Genomic DNA, 12,041 nt, shown 5'->3' on the forward strand with positions numbered 1-12,041 from the left:
TAATATCTCTGCTCTCCACTATACACTGTGTAAAGTACTTTTGATATGATATGTAACTCTAGTTGGACTCTGTTATTGCCCATTCTACACACACACACACACACACACACACACAAACAGACTTTCATCTTGTGATACAAATATGAATGTTGCAAATGCTTGATTTTTTCTTCATCCTCAAATTAAAGCCCTGACTATGACAGTCCTAAGTGACTGTAGCACACAGTCAGGTATTTAATAGCAATGAAGGTCAGCAGGAAGAGATTTTGACAACTTAGTCATGAATGTAAAGTCACAAAAATTCTCATGGATTATATTTTGATGCTATGGATCTCATCACACAAATCAATTAAGCTCTGTGCTAAGAGTGTTTGAAGCTATACTACTAAAGCACTATTTGAGAAGGTTGTGTCAGTATATGCATCAAGACGACTGAGATTTCTTTTTTAAGGTATTCCTAAACTTTTTCTTTCTCTTAATTAGGGAACGAAGTACTGACAGTGTGAAGGACCCTATTGTTTCCCTTTGGAGTTCTTTTATTCTTCCTCCACTTTGCCCCCATTTTTGAGTGCCTGAACGTGAACAAAAATTTCCGGTCATCAGGTCTGGTGAAAAATTCGACATTTCTGTATTTTTGTAAAGTAAAAAGTTTGCAAAATGGCTTAAGGGCGCCCCCTTTTGACGACACACAATTGTTGTTGTTTTTTTGACTCCACAAATGACTTTTTTTTTTCTTATACCAACAACAAAAAACAAACAAATCCTGATCGCTTGGCTGTAATGTCAACAGGAAGTCCGCTACGATTTTTTGAAAGTCCAGAAAATGCTGTTGACACGATACCTATTTAAAGGAACTTGTCTGAAAGCGCTCATGCTTTTGACGCAAACTCAGTGTGAACTGTGTTCTAGACATGTTAAACATATTACGTGCTCTGCACGTTATTTCATCGAAGGGTGTGGCCATGGCGGGCGGTCAACTTGCATGGTTTTTTTTTTCTGCCATGCAGAATTTAAAAATCACCAAATTTGTCATGCACGATACAGGGTCTGCCCTGAACACATCCATGCTAAAAATGTCTGTATTGCTCACAGCACCATCTGTTGACAACAGGAAGTTACTGCTTCTGAATTAGCACTAGCTACAGCTACAAAGTACATCGTATCCTTCTCAAGAGGGTTGTGGACCGTCCTAACACCGTGGCCATTCTACGGTTTCAAGCTCAAACGTCTACTTTGAACACTTTCCCAATACAGACGCGTTGTTCGCCGCAAACAGGTAGTTTTGTGAGGGGCTTATTATTGTCGTAGACTCGCCAAACGTCACACACATGATCCCAGTAGGAAAGTGAAACTTGTCATTTGGGTATAACAAGTGGGCGTGGCTAAATGGCTCAGTGGTGCCCCCTTTAAAATTTCAAAGAGTCCTCCCCATAGAGGTTTTTTGTCATACCAGCATGACAATTTTTATGCACATTAACAATGTCAGGACCTACATAAATAAGTGAAATAAGGAAGGTGGATATTACGTTTGACTTGTCAACTGAGGCCTTTCTTTTCCATCACTGTGCATATATAGACTGCAGTGGCATACACTCAAGCTAACGAAAAAAACCAGCATTTGATAAATGCGATTTAGAAAATGAATATCAGACCTGAATCGAATTGCAAATATTCTTTTAACCCTTTTCACAGTTAAAAGTGTATCATATTCATAATAGCACATTATGTACCTACAATGGTGTTTTCTATATGGGAGGGGGAGGAAGTACAGGGTAACTCATGATACACAAAAATGTATAAAAGCCCCTTTAAAGCTCAAATCATTGTCTGTATACATTCAATGGGATTCAGCGTTAAATTGACTTTTTTTTTTTTTTTTTTACTGCTGTCCGACGTTAACCCTGCTTTTTATCTACTTTACGAGTAAGGACAGCACATTTTGCCGTACATTTTATCCCGCGCCTATTATCTTTATTTAAATGAAATTTGATCCATTGTACTGCCTTGGGTATTGGTAGCAGAGACACACCATGATCATGTTATTTCTTCCCTCTAACAGTCCAGTCTGAAACAATAAAGCTACTGTATATTCCTTCAACCTGTTCTGTAAACCTTGACCAGCGAGGACCAGACCAGCAGAAATGACCTCACTGGGCAAAAAAAGTCCTCAATTCAACTAAATCTGTTTTTTACACACAAACATATGAACACACACACCTTCTGACCCTTAACACAGCAGCAGCTCCACCATCCACCTGCCCTACTCACTCTATCGTATAGCCTCATTCATTTTCTTCTGGTTTTATCCTTCCCCTTTTCTTCTTTCTCATCTTTATCTCCCTCCCTCTCCCTCTCTCATTACGAATTCAGCCCCACACCTTGTTCCCTTTGGGTCGTAAAGTGGAGGGAAAAGAAGGGAAGAATGAGAGGATGGAAAAAAGGAAGAGGAGAGATAGTATGGGTTGAAGGTGAAGGAGAGAGAGCAGAGAGATAGGGAAAAACCAAAGACGGACAAAAGACAAAGAGAAAAAAAAACACAATGGCTATGGGTTTGTGCATGAGGGTGTATGGAGAATCAGAGGGCCAGGTGAGAGCAAACAGCACAATATACAGAGATGTGAGGGAGTGAAAGAGAAAGACAGGAAATAAGAACATAAAGACAAACAGAAGGAGAAAACATAGAGGAAGACAAAAAGAGATATGGAGAGGCATAGAGATGTGTGTAGAGAGATTGACAGGAGAGAGGGAGGGGGAAGAAAGAGAGAGAGCGAGGGAAGTGGTGCTTGGGCAGCCCAGGCGACGCAGTGTGCCCGTGTTTGAAATTCCGCTCACAGCCAAAGCAATTTCCTGGCAGTGGCTGTGCTGTCAGCTGCTTGGCTGGCTGGCGGTGAAATATGGTGGCTGGGAGTCAGCCGCTAGCAGCCCCCGACAACCTGATGGATGGAGCCCCAGAGGAGAGAAGCAGCAGCAGGAGAAGGTGGGGAGGAGGGGCGGGGTAAGGGGTTGGAGAGGACAGTGAAAGAAAGCGAGGGAGAGAAAAACAACAGAAAACATTAACGAAAAAAGAGGGATTAAAAAAAAAGCTGCCAGCTGAGCAGAGGAGAGAGCGAGAAATATTTAAAGAGACAAAAAGGGAGTGTTGGGGGAATGGAATGAAAGAGGGGGTCAACAAATGGGGAAAGAGAAGAGGGGGAGTTCAGAAAGGAAGGTGAGGAGTGAGGTAAATCCAGCTCGACGAGTCAGAGAGAGGAAGGTGGAAGGAGCTCCACCCAGCCAGCCGGGGTCTAAACAAGGAAAACCAGACTAATAATCACCTGGGTCTCTCCCCTTAAGGGGTGGGGGGGGGGGGGGGGATAGAAGAAAGTAAAGCAACACATCTTTCTTTCGATTTTTTTCACGAGTATACATTATCCCAATAAAAAACAATCTCTGCTAGTTTCTGCCAAGTAAAGACTGTGTGATAGCAGGAAATACTTGGTGTGTTTGAGGTCATGCAGGTGAGTAAATCTTTCAAACTAAACAGGAAAAAAATTGAAAGTAATGGTGGGTCAATCAATTGTTCTTTGAACAGTATTTTTAAGTTTTTGATTTTCTTACATAGAAACTATAAACACTTTCGTATAGTGGGTCTCAACTAGCGGGGTGGGACCCTAAAGTGCGTCACAAAGGAGTTTTCAGTGGGAAACATTGTTAAAAAAGTCTAACAAGTTGTTATTGACATGTCATGACTTTGTTCTGTCACTTGTTTTGTACCGTTTGAGGTCCAAACTGCACATTTCTTTGACAAAGTAAATCTAATTGGTGGAAAAATATCGTAAATTCAAGTCAAGATTTTCATGAAGAAGTTGTTGGTGGGTCTTGAGGACAGACCAGTTGAGAATTGCGGCTCTAGTATGTTTTTCATTTATAAAATCTTACAAGAAAAGTAACATCACTACGGCTATGATTTTTGTCAGTGGATTATGAACAGGGTTTAGTTTTTCAACACGACAAATATTTTAAGATCTAGTTTCAAAGATTTGAATATATATTCTCTTTAAGTCAGGGATATACTTTCAGTGGAGAAAACATGACAATGGAAGGGTTGATGAGTAAAACTTTATAAATGAATGTTTCAAAGAAATGTTATTCTTGGACACAAGACAAACACGAGCGGTAAGACTTGTGTTCTGCTATGAGGTCAAATAGGTGTTTGGGAATTGAAAAGCCTTATGCACTAGATACCTACATGTTCTAATCAGGGCATGTTAAAAAAGAGTGCCAGCTCCTGCATAGTCAGATCGGCAGTGGGAAATGGCCACATAAGTGGCAGTGATTTATTGACAGTCATATACTTTTTGGATTTTGGAATTTTGAACAGACTAAAGGTGACATCTGATACCTTTTGGGATATAGAGATGGGACACTTTAATTAATTTCTATTCCAAGTTTTTATGTAGAAGTAAAGATAAATTGAATTATCAAGCCATTAATCAGGTGATTAATTAAAAATGAAATAAAACCATTAATGGCCAATCTATGGTCACTAATGCCTGGTTAATATTTCTGAAACTTTAAACCATCTGAATGTATTTGTTTGGAGTCAAAGGAAAGCAGCAGATTATAATGAAACCAACAAAAAAACAGAGAAAATGTTCACAAAAAGAGCGTGTGCGTTATAGCTGCCACCTTTTCCTTAATGCAAGGTGAAGCAAACACAATTTGGTTCAATTCAAGTCTTTTCTGTCCTGGTTCCCCACTAAGTTTCTCCTTCACAGTATGATGCAAAGGACAGCAGAGAAGCAGCTGTAACAGGGGGAACAGCCATGCAGCCCCCACAATGTCAGGTCCAGGCTTTCTACAATACTCACATAATGTGCTGTCAATCAAACCAGGACAGTTCTGAAGGCCTCAGTGCTGTGATTGATGCTTCAATTAACAACCCACTCTGACCTCCAGAATTGTTCATTTGAAATTGTAATTAAGCAATTAAGGGCAATTAAGAAACAGAGACTGCCGAATGAAAGTCAGAAGACAATTTGTGCGAGTGAGAGAGGGAAACAGAGGGTAGAGTGAGCTGTCCAAATTAAACCTCTCAGAGAGAAACAAAAGCCCCATCTCGCTGCAGAAACTCCAGGGAACTCTCAACTTGTGGTGAACTTGCAGCAGCCGCAAACAGTTTAGTGTAAAGCCTAGAAGGTCAAACGAATGAATTTTGTCAGACAAGTACTTATCTCCTGCATATTAATTAGAGCTAGGTGCAGGGGGTGCTACAAGGGCTGTAAACGTGGGGCTTATCTTTACACAGAAAGGAAAAAGGAGCTGATTGAAGCAGGATTACAAGCTCCTGTATAAAGCTCTTAGCATCAGCAGCATACCTTTTTAAAAAGAGTGGAAACTGCTGCTTGTTCAAGTGAAGAAAGTTAAACTTGTTCATTATGTAATGAATATTATCCAATGTATAAATATTGCCTTTTTACCTGTGGGAGGAATGACAGTTTTCTCAACAGGATCTAGCTGGTTTTTGAAATGGGCACGATGTTCGATGTTGGGAAAGCAGACCTTTGGCTGGAGTGATGCCAGCACGCTGTTGACAAAGCCAGATCCCGTTAGTTACTGTTGCTATGCCTTTTAAGTATTATGTTTTTGCACAGGCATATGGAGACTAGTTTATAGTTACATTAGTAGATGTATCACAACAACATTTTCTTTTAAATAATTGATCACTAATTTTAGACAAACAGAATCAGGGTTCTCATTTAAAGTCTGCAACTGGGGATTTGTTTGTTAACCGTCTAAAGAATATGTTCCACATTACATATTTCTGAAAAGCCATAGGTATATGATTTACCGAACCACAGAGTGTATTGTTTGCATGGTCAAGCTCCGGCTTACGTCATTGAGCTGCTGATGCCATTTAACATCAGCAGGTCCCTGAGGTCCTCTGACCAAGGTCTGCTGGTTGTTCCTTGCACGAGGCAGAAAACATAAAGTGAGGTTGTGGCACCTACATTTTGGAACTGTCTTCCCCCAGAAGTGATCTGTTTCTATTTGATTTTATGTAAAAGTCTGTTTGTAATGTCTCTGCTCAATTCTTTATTGTGAAGCACTTTTGGACGTCTGTTCTAGAAAAGGTGCTATTAATGACAGAAATTCATTTCTGTCATCACTTTGTCCATAAAATGCCTGCCCCGCCCCTTACTGGGTGAAAAATATTCCTTCTAAATGAAACCTGATTAATACAAAAATTCATTTTTTTCCCATTTAGCATAAGGAAAAAAAAATACTGCAGCGTTTAATGCTAAATTTTAGCTCAATTGTTATTCCCAGTCTAGCGGACAATTATATTATCAAGTTGCTGGTAGACTATCAGTGTTGTTACATCGAAAAAAAAAAATGATATAGACCTTCAACAGTGTCCGTTCATCATCCCTTCCCATAAATGAACCAACGACCACAACTTGTGGCCGGAGGTTTCATACGGCCACATTTACAATTACCTTATTGAATCTCCAAGTAATGGCCTACATCCCTTACACTTTCTGTCGCTAAGAGTCTTTGTTTGTTAAGTGTGTATCAATAATGGAAACAATTAAGCTGATAAGCCAGTGCCCTGTAACTGGAGCTGTTTATACCCAAAAGGAGGCGTGGTCACTGGCGAGTGACGTTGGGCTGCTCTTTTGAATATTTCATATATTCAGAGGCAGCATGGCCTCATGTTCAAGTATACAGCGTAGAAAGTTGGGGTAAATTTATGGAACTGTGTGATAATGAAACACTCAAACTTACCCACACAAAATGGAGAGAAATATAAACGTATAAGATGTGAAACTCTGACCAACATTTCATTAGCCAGAGAAGGCAATTCTCTCAGTGACCCTCTCATGATGTCCCAGTGACAGAACATGGCAAAAGGCCAAACCTGTTTAATGGACAAAAGTAAATGATGCAAAGTCTGCCTCTGTCTCTGTCTTACTCGTACCCTCTCTGTCGGTACTCTGCACTCAAGTTGATGTCGGTATTTGTCTGTTTATGAACACAGAGGTGACTTGTAATCAGCCTGAACGGGCGCAGGCAGCCCTCCGCTTCCAGCCTGTTAGTGCCACATAAGATGCCACATCTGTTGAGAGGGCCTGCCAGGAGAACACTAGAGGGAGGAGAGGTGGGTGATAGATACAGACAAGAGATGATAAGAAAAGACTGAAAACATGAAGCAAGGGGGAAGTAGTGAAGTTTAATTTGATCAATGATGTAAAAAATGAAAAAGTAAAAATCTTTTGAAATAAGTTAACTTGGGTCAAGGAGAGTGGATAATTGAGTTAATGACACCAGACAGGGATGATGGATCAGAAGTGGTTAAGAACACACGAGGACACGAGTCAAATGAGTATGAATACAAACACAAGGAGATACACAGAATTTAAACAAAAAAAGGTAAGTCTGACCGTGGAAAAGAGAGTAAGACACAGAGAAAGAAAAACAAACTGTAGTGGAATCATAGAAGGAGGGCATTAAGGGGGATTTCAAGGTACAAAATGTATCTAGACGCTGTGACAGGACCTTACACGTTTGTTTCAGATAGAAAATTCATTTTCTAATATTAAAAAGGTCAAATAGAAGCCAAGGCAACAATGACCTCTTTGTCATCTTTAACAAATTATCCAAAATGGCAGCGTCGAATTGGTGGGGATATGTCGGCCGATGATGAATGCTCCTGGTAATCAGCCAATCAAAAAGAATTCTTCTTCTGCTTTTGATAAATGAGCTGGAAAAGCAACGCTTTAGGAAGAAGATGGGTCCATTTGTTTCGTGGGTCTCTTTTCCTTTTTTTCTTTCTCCTTCTCGATTTCTCTCTTTTCAAAACAAACAACAGGGTAGCTTGGGAACAGATTATAGCTCCTTGCATCGCTGCCTCTTTCAGCCATTTTCCCTGCTGACCAATATTCAGCTGCAGATGGTAAATGATGGAGTTTTATGGAACAGTTTGAGCAAGCACTAACACTCTCACTGAACTTTGAGCCACAGTGTTTGTTTTTATGGTTAACACGATCGCAAATAATCGTCCTCTTGCACGACCAGCATCATCCAAATCCCAGGCCCTCTTTTCTAGTCACCTGATGAATCCAACTGACCAAATAACTCCTGAAACACCTGTGTCTCCTGAGGACAGATGTAAAACAATTTTTTTTTTTTTCATACTATCACAAACAGCGCTTACCCTGACAACGGTAAAAGCTTACATTAATTTGTCCTGTTTGAAAGTATGTGTAGTACCAGCTGAACTGAAGCTGAGAAGAACCCCAGAGCGGAACAGTGGGTACTAATTCTCGGTGAGATTAGTAAGAGTGGTAACCCTTACATAAATAAATAAATAAATAAATAAATAAAAGTAATGTGAAAGAACAACAACCTTTGAGAACATTCCGCTTTTACTGGTAAACACATGACTAACCCCAAAGAGACACATTAAATACACTGGTGTTAAAAGAAAAACAGGAAGGATAACTACGGCGCTTTGTCGTACATTTCTAATCGTCAACACATCCTGTGAAAAGACAGAAACCCGCAGTACATTAGTCTGCCCTAAATCATTTCTATGTGACTACTTTTAAAAACACAACACCAGGCCCACTGATTCTAACTTGTACTTTTAAAGTTTGTATCAAATTAAAGGGCTTTATGATCTGTTTTGCATTTATCACTGAAACAGAAGTAAATGATACTTATAATAGCTCCAGATTAATGTTTTTTTTTTTTTATCAGCACACAACATTTGCTGGGGACTATTTTCAGTTTTGGAGTATTACACATTACATGCACCTCTGTTTTACCTTATATACCCATATGGCTTTGTTTCCCCTAAAGAGAGAATATTTGTAATCATTCCTCGGTCTATTTTTATGCAGTCTGTACTTTATAAGGAGTAATGTATTTATAGCCTTGATGCCAAAATGTGCACAATCTGTATTCATACTTTAATATAACCTTTCCAGGTGAGCCAACTGATGGGACTTTAAGTGTCTGATTTTTTAACATCATCTCTTGTTCAGAAGAGAGTCTTTCATAAACACCATGGATACAAATGATCTAAACACTGTTAAAATTTTATACAAATATTTTACAAATAAAGGTTTCCAGCCATCATCGCTAATGCAAAGTAGATTGCTCCCACCACAAGCTTTGATTTAAATGCCACTTGTCTGGAAAGTTATTGCCTGAACAGAAAAGGGTAGTTATTTTCTCAGCATAAAGAGAATGGCTCTGAATTCACAATGATGGACAACCAGCTTTTTGTTAAATTGAATGAGCTCCATAATGCAACAGTGGGCAGTGTGGCTTTGAATTGGGATTTATAAAGAGATCTGTGAGTGTCTTAAGAAGTCACGATAATAAGATCATGTCTGGCTCAGATTAACTTACATTAAGGTACACTTCAAGTTAAATAAATAAGCACTGCATCATCTGCAAAGGTTGCACTTAAATTACTTTCAAAGACCAAATATCTCTAGATGATGTTGAATTTTTAGTCTTGGTTTTTAAGCTTATAGTGAATGAATTGTGAATCAGCACAAAAAACTGTCCAAATGTCAGAGTACAATCACACGGCCTTTCATATCAAAGTAGAAATGCAGGCTGGTGGTCAAGCACTAACTTATACCAGGGTAAAATTCTCTTTGTTGCTGTTTAATCAGTCTTGACAGGTATCATATCAATTCAAACTGTGTGTATTGAAACCAATCAAAGGCATCTTCATGATCAAAAGTTTAGATTTTTTTTGAGTTATTAGTGCAAGATAGGAATTATTGATCACAAAGATTGATTGATTCATCATTTGTATGAGTCAAGTATTGTTTTGTTTTTTTCAAGAAGTGCTTATTTCAATTTACTGTAGCCAACAAACAACATTAACTTTTGCTGTATTAGTCCTGTTGCAGCATCAGCAATTACAGTAACGTAACAAGTACAAAGAGCTGCTTTTAAAAACAGTATTAGCCAACTTGTGACTTATGACAATTAAGCTCAGGCATTTCTCTCCACACGCAGTTAATCCCTGACGAACTATTTAAAAAGAAAAAAGAAAAAAAAGAAATCATATACTTAAGGTTGAAATCAATGTTAGTAAGTAGCTGTGTTTTATTTTCTCTTTATCTTTAAGTTGTTTAAGTGAAATTGATGATATTATCAAGTACACTTTTTCATGCTAAGTATTAATATTATAAATATGCATCAAAAATACCAAAAGATTTACATTTCTTTCCAATTTTACTTTCATCTCAGTTTTCTGGTTTTTAAACAAATGACCTTACTGAGTTAGCAGCTAGGTAAATTGGCCGCATGCTAGCTTAGCTAACTGTTGTACTGTGGCTGCTGCTGATCTCCCGTTAATGGAGTCCTCCAGCAGAGCCCTCCAACCCTGGTAGCCTCATTAGACTGGGTGCCCGCTGTGTGAGATGAGCATGAATGGAGGGCAGGAGCGCAGGGCCTCCTGGCTACAGAGTTGGCATTAAAACTGGCATGTGGGAGCCCCAGACATGAGTAGTGTGTCAGATGGGATTAACTGGCTGTGGCGAGAAAGACAGAAGAGGAGAGGTTGCCCAAGCTTCTAAATTAACTCTGCAAGACTGAAGGCAATCATCGGGGAGAAAGGAGGGGATGTAGGGGGACAAGTAGTGGTGGGATGGTTATCAACAGAGAAGGAGAGGGAGAGGAAGGGGTCTGAACAGCAGGAGTGGAATTAGGAAAAATGTTGACCAATTTTGTATTGACCAGGAGCTGCATTAACCAACACCAAGAACTAAAAGTCACTGTGATGCCAGGAGAGTAAGGACGTGTATGTGGCGACAGCAACTGTTGTTTAAATCTGACATTATTTTCATGTGTAGCTACAGAATAAGACAAAAAAATATGCAAAAGTGCAGGTGATGACACATCTGCTTCTGTGAATACTTGTCCCTTGTTGCAGCTAAATAGATTCCATGTAATCAAAGAGTTGATATTGTCATTTGATAGCATGTGACTACATGAACAGGAGAAAAATGAGGTTGAAAAAGCCATTATGGCAAATACAGCTGTTATATTACTTTAGAACGAATAGTGAACTGTAAAACCTGAGGAAAGAAAATAGATAATAGTTCTATAAAAGTCATCTTTGACATGAAATATACACTAAGATACATGAATAAAAGGTAAAAGCCAAGAGAGCTAAAGTTAAACAAAATCAAGAGATAAAGCAAAGATGTCCTCAGTCTTAATAAGCATCCTTTAAGAATGACTCAAAATCCAGTTTGGAGGGAAGAAAAGTCAACATTATAATTTCAAAATCTATGTAAGAATCTGCAACTACACCTGTTTGTCTGCTATGAAGGATTGCAGTTTTGTCATTAAGTGATGCTGTATGTGTTTGTGTGTATAGTAGGTGTGTGTGTAATTGTGCGTGTGTGAATGACAGCTATGAGTGGATCACCCTGCCATGACAGAGTCTATCGATCAGCGTGTCAGAGCCGGGGGAAAAGGTTAATCTGCCCAATGCCAGCCCTGCGCCTCACCCCATCTCTGGCCTGCCCTGCATCCCGCCCCGGCCTGCTCCCTCTCTTATCAGGATTAGAGGAGTGTACAAAAGGGCAGAGTATTCCCAGGACACTCACTGACCTTCAGTAATCCCACCAACCTGCCGCTCTGCTTATAATTAACATCAGGAACAAAGAGAAAAATCCCTTGCCTGCCTGTGTAGAATTCTCCTGTCTGAAAGACTAAAACTGGAGAAGCGAAAAGTTACAGTAAGAGACTGAAAGCACAGAGATTTGCTTCAGTGGTGTGTTTTGAGTGGCCAGGAGAGCCTAGCTGACATTCTGGAGCTGCTGACTGGCCTCTCCTGGCTCCCCAGTGCTCACACACCCTAAACAAAGATTGGAAGAACATGCTGAACCAAGCAGGGAGGCAGGAAACTCTATTTGGGAACAGTAGACATCACTGTGGCAAAGCAATGTTGAGCATAGTATGGAGGAAGTGTGCGCTTGTGTGTTTGTGTGTGCATGTATTTATGTTTGTGCTTGCACACTCAC

General features: G+C 39.6%; 1 protein-coding gene across 1 annotated transcript in view; it reads right to left on the bottom strand.

Annotated features, from left to right (window-relative positions):
* Positions 1-12,041, bottom strand: part of agbl4 (AGBL carboxypeptidase 4) — a 252,937-nt gene that overhangs the window by 13,381 nt on the left and 227,515 nt on the right. The gene's annotated exons all lie outside the window — the stretch shown is intronic.

The sequence above is a fragment of the Symphodus melops genome, assembly GCF_947650265.1.
Source record: "Symphodus melops genome assembly, chromosome: 8".
NCBI classification, from domain to species: Eukaryota; Metazoa; Chordata; class Actinopteri; order Labriformes; family Labridae; genus Symphodus; species Symphodus melops.